General features: G+C 43.4%; 1 long non-coding RNA gene across 1 annotated transcript; it reads right to left on the minus strand.

The window, feature by feature from the left end:
* Positions 1–4073: 4073 nt before the first annotated feature.
* Positions 4074–7416, minus strand: LOC145415619 (uncharacterized). Its single transcript, XR_013900113.1, has 2 exons — positions 7342–7416; positions 4074–4484 (listed from the first exon to the last, which is right to left on the minus strand). It is a non-coding gene; the product is annotated as an uncharacterized LOC145415619 (long non-coding RNA).
* Positions 7417–9420: the final 2004 nt, after the last annotated feature.

A 9420-nucleotide genomic window follows, 5' to 3' on the forward strand; every position in this document is an offset into this window, starting at 1 on the left:
CCTGCACCCCTTACCCCATCCTCCCCCTGCACCCCTTACCCCATCCTCCCCCTGCACCCCTTACCCCTTCCTCCCCCTCCGCCCTTCCCCTCCACCCCTTACCTCATCCTTCCCCTCCACCCCTTACCCCATCCTCCCCCTCCGCCCTTATCCGATCCTCCCCCTCCACCTTTTACCCCATCTTCCCTCTCCATCCCTTACCTCATCCTCCCCCTCCACCCTTTATCCTATCCTCCCCCTCCACACTTTACCCCATCCTCCCCCTCACCCCTTACCCCTTACCCCATCTTCCATCTTCACCCCTTACCCCACCTTCCATCTCCACCCCTTACCCCACCTTCCATCTCCACCCCTCACTCCATCCTCCCCTCCATCCTTACCCCGTCCTGGATCAAATTATTAAATGCAAATATGGTATATGCATAGACTAGGATATGCACAGATAACCCCAAGATAACAGTCACTGCTCATACTTTCGACCTGTGATGGGCTGTGGATCACTGAGGGTCCCTGTTAGTTACGTGGCCACCATCGGGATTTTTTTTAATGTATCAGGGGTCACTGCTTCTGGAGATGGCTTGTGTGCTTGTCCCGCATGGGCAAGTTCCTAGTCTCAGTGGAATGAACGGAGCTGGGGCCTGAATGACTGCTGCTTACCTTAATAGCGCCAGGCAAGGCTGCCGCACCACCCCTGAATATCCACACTGTGCACTGTGCCATTTCTACAGCGTCCGCAGACGCCCCGTCAACTCAACGGACCCGTACATAGTGACATTCATTAGTTATTTATTTATTCGATTATTCATTTTACTTTACTACTTTCTCTTTCAGGTTATTCATACCGGTAGCCTATAGATAATGTATTATAGAATGTAGCTTTTCCTTTTCAGCCTTTCCTATGAAATTTCCATGTCCGTTTTTCCATGCTGCATGGTGGTTTTTCTCACTTTTTCTTGCCAGTTTTAACTGGAGGGTTTGGAGGCGGGGGAAGCCTTCTTGCTTTACTATCCTTAACCTTCAGCATGTAGAGTTAGATTTCGTAATCATAGTCTACTCTGTAACAAACAGCCTCGAAAGGACCATAAGGTCTGTTGCTGTTTGATTTCCTTTGTAGTCTTTGTACTTTGTACTCCCCCTCCACCCCTTACCCCATCCTCCCCCTCCTCCCCCTCTTCCCCCTCCTCCCCTCTCTCCCTGCGCCTGCCTCTCCCCTACCTCCCTCTTATTCCCTTTAACAGCTCTCTCTCCCTCCTTTTAACAGCTCTCTCTCCCTCCCTTTAACAGCTCTCTCTCCCTCCCTTTAACAGCTCTCTCTCCCTCCCTTTAACAGCTCTCTCTCCCTCCCTTTAACAGCTCTCTCTCCCTCCCTTTAACAGCCCTCTCTCCCTTCCTTTAACAGCCCTCTCTCCCTTCCTTTAACAGCCCTCTCTCCCTCCCTTTAACAGCCCTCTCTCCCTCCCTTTAACAGCTCTCTCTCCCTCCCTTTAACAGCCCTCTCTCCCTCCCTTTAACAGCCCTCTCTCCCTCCCTTTAACAGCTCTCTCTCTCTCCCCCTTTAATAGCTCTCTCTCTCTCCCCCTTTAACAGCCCTCTCTCCCTTCCTTTAACAGCCCTCTCTCCCTTCCTTTAACAGCCCTCTCTCTCTCCCTTTAACAGCCCTCTCTCTCTCCCTTTAACAGCCCTCTCTCCCTCCCTTTAACAGCCCTCTCTCCCTCCCTTTAACAGCCCTCTCTCCCTCCCTTTAACAGCCCTCTCTCTCCCTCCCTTTAACAGCCCTCTCTCTCCCTCCCTTTAACAGCCCTCTCTCCCTCCCTTTAACAGCCCTCTCTCTCCCTCCCTTTAACAGCCCTCTCTCTCCCTCCCTTTAACAGCCCTCTCACTATATCCCTTTAAAAGCTCTCTATATCCCTCCCTTTAACAGCCCTCTCTCTCCCTCCCTTTAACATCCCTCTCTCCCTCCCTTTAACAGCCCTCTCTCTCCCTCCCTTTAACAGCCCTCTCTCTCCCTCCCTTTAACAGCCCTCTCTCTCCCTCCCTTTAACAGCCCTCTCTCTCCCTCCCTTTAACAGCCCTCTCTCTCCCTCCCTTTAACAGCCCTCTCTCTCCCTCCCTTTAACAGCCCTCTCTCTCCCTCCCTTTAACAGCCCTCTCTCTCCCTCCCTTTAACAGCCCTCTAGCTCCCTCCCGTTAACAGCCCTCTCTCTCCCTCCCTTTAACAGCCCTCTCTCTCTCTCCCTTTAACAGCCCTCTCTCTCCCTCCCTTTAACAGCCCTCTCTCTCCCTCCCTTTAACAGCCCTCTCTCTCCCTCCCTTTAACAGCCCTCTCTCTCCCTCCCTTTAACAGCCCTCTCTCTCCCTCCCTTTAACAGCCCTCTCTCTCCCTCCCTTTAACAGCCCTCTCTCTCCCTCCCTTTAACAGCTCTCTCTCTCCCTCCCTTTAACAGCTCTCTCTCTCTCTCCCTTTAACAGCTCTCTCTCTCTCTCTCTCTCTCTCTCTCTCTCTCTCTCTCTCTCTCTCTCTCTCTCTCTCTCTCTCTCCTTCCCTTTACAAAATATTTCTCCATTTTACTCTTCCTCCCCTTAACAACACATTCCTTTACTAACCTTCTCTTCCTTTGATTCTTTCTCCCCTTAACAACCCTCTTTCCCTCCCTTTACTAGCCCTGTCTCCCTTTCTTTAAAAATCCTCTCTCCCTTTCTTTAACAACTCTCTCTCCCTCCCTTTAACTCAGTCTTATCCTCTTTTACTTTCTCCCTCCCTTTAATAGCCCTTCACCCTTTCACCGCGCGGACGACATTTTTTTTTTATTTCTACTATTTCCTGGACATTTTATTCGGTCTGAAAGGAGATTTTTTGACATGGAAAAGTCTTTTACGTGCTTAAACCATCGTTGCCAATAATCTCCCTTGAGAGACAGGCTGACAGACAGACAGCAGACATTTTGGCCATCCCTTTAATTTATTTGTACTTAACTTGTTCACTGCGATTACCTGTTTTCTTTTTTTATAGTTTACTCTTGCAGTTATCAGTAGAGTGTATATATATATATATATATATATATATATATATATATAATCACCTCATCCCTCCATCTAATCCTCTTCCTCCCTCTCCCCCCCCCCCCTCTACCTCACGCGCATACACTGCTCTTTCATTCTTGAATCTCCATCCTCTGTACATGGAGATGCCAGAAATAAACCAGAGAAGACACCCTCAAGCTGGTGTTTATTTTTCTGAAGAGCGATGTGTTTCAATCCATGTTTCAATCACATTTTAGTTGTTTAGTGAGGAGTGAATTTGAAAATATTCCGTATTGAAGAGTAATGGTGTTTTTAAGAGGGAGGCGGCCTTTACGTCATGTGGGGAATTTCGACGACATAAACACTTGATAATACATCAAAGAACACACTGGACGTTCACCTGAGTGTCCACCTATAGTTGGGAGAGAAATATGGTGCAATGAAATGCGAGACAGTGCGATTAGTTATTAATCATTGGAGGCTCCATTCATTATATGCTACATATTATAGTGCAGCCCTTATGTATTTGTTCGGTTTCGCTAGTCTAGTTTCATTGTTTGTTTTTTTTACACTTCAAAATGGTTCTATTCCTTCATTTCCTTGCCATTTCGTTTCAACTTGCTACAATTGTTCCATGAGTATACTTTCCCTTTGTCGATTTTAGCCACCTAAAATTTTATGGGGGCAAGCTCAAACCATAGACATAATAATTTCGGAATCTTGTGTTCATGCATCGTCATCAGTCATCATGGCAATTTGCACAGAAGTCTTTCCGCTTCCATGTCAGTTTAATGTAAATGTATGGAGACCATCCTGCATTTCCTTGGGAATGTTGGGAATCTATTACTCCTGCTAACTCCGAATGACTTTATTAAACTGAGATTTCATGATGATGGGATAATAAATCCTTTTCCAGTACGAGAAGTCTATTAAGCTGAATAAAGCCTCCGACAACAGTGTTGCTTATTGAATTATTCTTAATGTTGCATAATGAAATTATCCTTCATGTTCTGTAATAAGTTGTTTTGTGGAAGAATAATTGTACACACGTCCTGCAAATGTGTTTATTGGGAAGATACAGCAGTTTCTGTCCAGCTTTTACCCCCTTTACTTAATTTTTGCATGGCTGTTCCCAAAGAGTTTGTTGCCTCCAGAGGGTCAAGGATGTGCCATATGAGTTGCGGAAGAGTTACAGTTGCTGCCAAAGAGTTGAGGTTGGAAGTGAAGTGGGTCGAGATGTATTAAAGAGTTATGTGAATTGAGGTCTGGGTCTGGGCCTGAGTTTGTAGTATGGCATATCCACGGGTCTTGGGTTATGAGTGAAGTCCGGCCTGGGGCCTTGGCCTGTTGTCGGGCCTGGGTCTGTGGTTAGGCCTATCCGCGGGTCTGGGGTTGGGTGCTGCCGCTACACCCCCAGCCAACACCATCATCACCATCAAAAACACACCAAAGACCAGCGACATCTGTGGGTGGGAGAATGCATTAAGTGGGGACCTATCTGTCTTAATCCTTCTGTTAGTCTGTATCTGTCTTGATCTTTCTGTTAGTCTGTATCTGTCATGTACTATTAGACTATCTCTCTTTTAGTGTTGCAACGAACAGCACCCACCAGCACCATCACAAACACACCAAGTGCCAGTGACATCATTGGGCAGGAAAGTGCATTAGCTGGGGCGTATCTATGTGATCTTTATCGGTCTACATTTCTGTCAGTGACGTCTGTGGACGGGAAACAGCATTAGTTGAGATCTGTCTGTCTCTCTGTGTATATCTGCCATTCTGTCTATATGTTGCCATTCCGCTCACCACCAACAGCAGCAACGAGCAGCGACATCAGTGGTTGGGAAAGAGCATTAGTTGGAGACCTATTTGTTGTCTGTTAGTCTTTCTCTTTCTATCTATCTATCTATCTGTCTATCCATCTGAGTGCTGTTACCTCACCAGCACAGTCACCACGACCATCTGTGGGCGGGAAAGGGAGTCAGTTATCTCAGGAGCTAATAATTGTGGAGCTGGTGTTGCATTGGATAACACAGCCACCTTGCAACCTCACAAACTCGAGTTCGATTCTTGGGCCTCTCAGAGTCTTGAACAAAGTTTCTTTCCCTCTGTGCCTACTCACTGCTATTACAATGAGGGATCTGGATGTAACTTCAGTTCCTGTAGGTCGTATTATATGGGGAGATAGTGGCAACAGAAATTGTCTGACTGTTTGTAGTGGCCCGTATACAGTTAATAGACATCAGTCCCAAGCCTTCCTCTTCTACGTGGTACTTGGGTTCTGTGTAGTGGTAGCTCTTTCACCTAAACAAGGACCAGATTCTTGTCCTTTTTTATTTGACCTAACTCAGTGACAGAAAAAGACAGTATAATGACTCTGCATCCTTTCCATCGCACGTCTTCATGACCAGTTTAATATTCTGTAACCGCTAAGTATTCAAAGGGAGAGACGTCAATTTTAGTCCAAGTTAGTGAAAGAGTATAGTGAATTACTGTTTTGACTGACCTGGGATTAAATAAATGAATGTATGGTTTAATTGATATGTTACGTTAGGTTTATGTGGTAGTTTCTAAAGGTTTTTAAAGTGCAAATGTACGGCCAGATCTATGCAGTGGCGAATCTCTCTCTCTCTCTCTCTCTCTCTCTCTCTCTCTCTCTCTCTCTCTCTCTCTCTCCAGACAAATATATATATATATATATATATATATATATATATAGCATCATCATCATCATCAACCATAACTAGTCCACTGCTGAACAAAGGCCTCCCCCAACCTTTTCCGCGAATTCCTTGACTGAGCCAATCTTTGCCACGTTTTCCCTGCAAATTTCTCTATCTCATCTCTCCATCTCCTGTCTGGCCTTTTTCTGCTATGCTTACATTCTCTTGGTGTCCAGTCCGTCAGTCTTTTACTCCATCGGTTGTCCGTTATTCTTGCTATATGGCCTGCCAACCTCCAATTCTGTTCTTTTATAACTTTTATAATATCTTTGACTTTAGTCTGCTCTCTCACCCAAGTTGATCTTTTCCAGTCTCTTAAAGATATTCCCAGCATTGACCTTTCCAGTGCTTTCTGAGAACGGATTAATTTATTTTCCATTGATTTTGTTAGTTTCCTGGTCTCACAACCATACGTCATAGCTGGAATTATATTGTACATTCGTTATACACTTTTCGTTTCAAACTGGCAAGCTACTTTTCATAATATCTCTATATTTACCGAAAGCTTTTCATCCAATTGTAATGCGTCTTTTAATTTCGCTATCATGATCTTTCGTTAATTTCAGTATTTGTCCCAAGTAGTTGTACTCCTTAACTTCTTCAAGAATTTCATCGCATATTCTGTTGACGCTCTTTGGTGTTTGTGGATTAAACATTACTTTAGCTTTACTTCGGTTCATCTTCAGTCCTACTTTCTGACTTTCTTTGTTCAGGTCATTTAACATTTCTTGCAATGCCTCTGCTGTTTCTGAGATTAGGACAAGGTCATCTGCGAATCTTAAATGGTTTAGCTTTTCTCCATCAATGTTCACTCCTTTGTTTTCCCAGTCTAGCTTTCTGAAAATACTTTCTAGGCATGCTGTAAATAATTTTGGTGAAATTGTATCTCCCTGACGCACGCCCTTCTCAGTCTTAATTTATATATATATATATATATATATATATATATATATATATATATATATATATATATATATATATATATATATATATATATACACCATACCAGCGGAGGAGAAAGTCAGTCCTTATTAGGACTTTAACTTGATCAGAATCAAATCTAAGGGGTGTTGTGCAGTAGTTAGGTAGTAAGCTTGTGATATGGTTGACCCGAACTCGTATTTATGGACTAATGGCTGTTGTGCAGTGGTAGGGTAAGGTGGTAGTTGTGGTCCTGGGTTCATCTGGACGTGAACCGATGGACTGCTGGCTGGAGTTGCCGTTCCCCAGCAGCCCACCATCCTTCTTATGGGGGAGAGGGAACCACGACCCTCTTTATTTCGATGCCACCGCAAGAAGGCGTCCCTCTCCAGCAGCAAGGGACAATAATCTGTAATACTGGGTGGCTTAGAAGAAAACGGTACCGAGTGTTTCTCAGCAGTGCATTTATTTTAAGGGGGAGGGGGGCTTAGTCTGCCAGGATCGAATATGTGGTGTGCTGCAGTGGTAAGATAGTAAGTTTGATGATAATACTGACCCGAGATCGACTCTACATGACGCTGTGCAGTGGTCTAGAAGTGGCAAGAATAACAACAGTACGTTCACCGACTGGCGAGGTTAGTGGTCTATAGTATCAAGAGCTACAAAAGATACTCACAATCTTCATGGTTGCTACGTTGAGTCTGGACCTACGCTGTGCTTGGACTGTCAGTTGCAAGTGACTGTTGTGCCTTGTGGGTGTTAGCTGCTATTATATACACCCTCCCGCTTCTGGCCCCTCCCCTTAACCTTGGCCTGTGTTCTTGCGAGAGTACGGTAGGAGGCTTCCTAGCAGGTTCGTTGTCAGGTTGTTGATATGGGTGGGCAAGGGACTGCTTTTGTGTAATCATTATTCTCGAAGTGCAATGGCTTGGAACGTAATAATATCTAGATTAATGAATATATTTAAAGTTTGAGTCAAAGCATCAACCCAGGGAACAGTCATTCATACATAAGTGAGTAATTAATATAAGTGAATGATTTCATGTCTTCGTCTGTTGTTGCGTTTTAATGTTTTCTTACATTAGGAAACTAGAGGCTCCCCCAAGGGGGCAGTCACACCAGCCGTGAGTCGATACATATCTAGCGCGGTTTGGTATATGACCTTGACCTTCTTTCACCAGTTTCGAACTCGCAGGAGATTCTCATCCCTATTGCACTTATATAATTTAGTAGCAAAGTAATCGTGCTAACAGACACACAGAGAGACAAACTGAAAACAGTACTCGTAGGAGATTTTCATCCCTACTACTCACCTGTAAAAATTTTTGATGATATCTGTGGTACAGTGGTAAAGTGTGAATTTTCGTACACTGGAGAGAGAGGGTTCGCGCCCCGCCACGGTAAAAAAAAAACTTTGGGAGCGTTCTCCTGGCCACGTACTGCTTGGCGGACGTCAGGGGTGCTGTGGTTGAACCAGTGTCGCATACTATAAAGTATGCTTGCACCCAGTCGGCTTGCACGGGCCGATTACACTTGGTTCACAGACTACACACACATCCAAAGTCACTCCAACACAACAATTACACTTCTCACCCTACGTACAATCTCTACTAGACAGCCAAAGACACTTGGCTGTATCGTCCCCACTTCAGTAAGGATAGGCCGGTCCTGCAGTGGACACTCAAACGGCTGATGAGATTATATATATATATATATATATATATATATATATATATATATATATATATATATATATATATATATATATATATATATAATTTATGTATTTATTTATGATCCTTACTAATTTACTGTCAATAATACACATTAGTTGTGGCATGCATTTAATTTTCTTATCGACATGATTGCATAAATAATACACACGACTGTTATTGAACCAAATGCTGTTGAGAGAGAGAAGAGAGAGAGAGAGAGAGAGAGAGACCTAACGTCAAGGGATTTTTTGTCTGTCAGCAGCGTTTACGCCTTTCATAATTCTTCCTTGAATCTCTCAGTATATGGAATACAGTATTTATACAAGGAGAATGAAAGTGAAGAATTATGACTATAATTCTGATCAAAGATTCTTAGTCATTCCACCCTTGGCTTTCAGAGCAGCTATAATTCGATTTGGCATCCTACATTGATGGCATCCTTCGCTCGATGTATGGCCTCCCTCTGATCCTCCAGGTTTTCTTGCAGTTTCACGGTCGTTCAGCCCCTCCTCTTGATGTGATGGGCAAAGACAAGTGGCTTTATCATGAAATATCAGTGAACCATACAATATGAAATTAATTATTTAAAAATATATATATATATATATATATATATATATATATATATATATATATATATATAATATATATATATATATATATATATATATATATATATATATATATATATATATATATATATATATATATATATATATATAAACAGACTGGCGTGAGGAGTAAAGGCAGTTTAGCTGCATGAAATTATCAGTCAACCATGCAACCAAGGGGCAAAGAAAAGCAGATTCTGAAAACATATTAAAAAGAAAAACCGTTGGAGGTAGAAAATGATACAGGGTAGGCTCTGGCAACGCTGACTCAGCCGTCCCCGCAGTACATGAGAATGCAATATAAAGAGTGGAAAGATTATGGATGTATGGAATGTTGTAAGGAAGTTACTGGTAACGCTGACTCAGCTGCCCCTGCAACACACTAGAACTATTTTTTTGCAGTATGGACCACCTCGCATTGTGTTTCCG

The sequence above is a fragment of the Coenobita brevimanus genome, chromosome 103 (genome assembly GCF_032717465.1).
Source record: "Coenobita brevimanus isolate Jiangsu-jjx chromosome 103, ASM3271746v2, whole genome shotgun sequence".
Classification (NCBI taxonomy): Eukaryota; Metazoa; Arthropoda; class Malacostraca; order Decapoda; family Coenobitidae; genus Coenobita; species Coenobita brevimanus.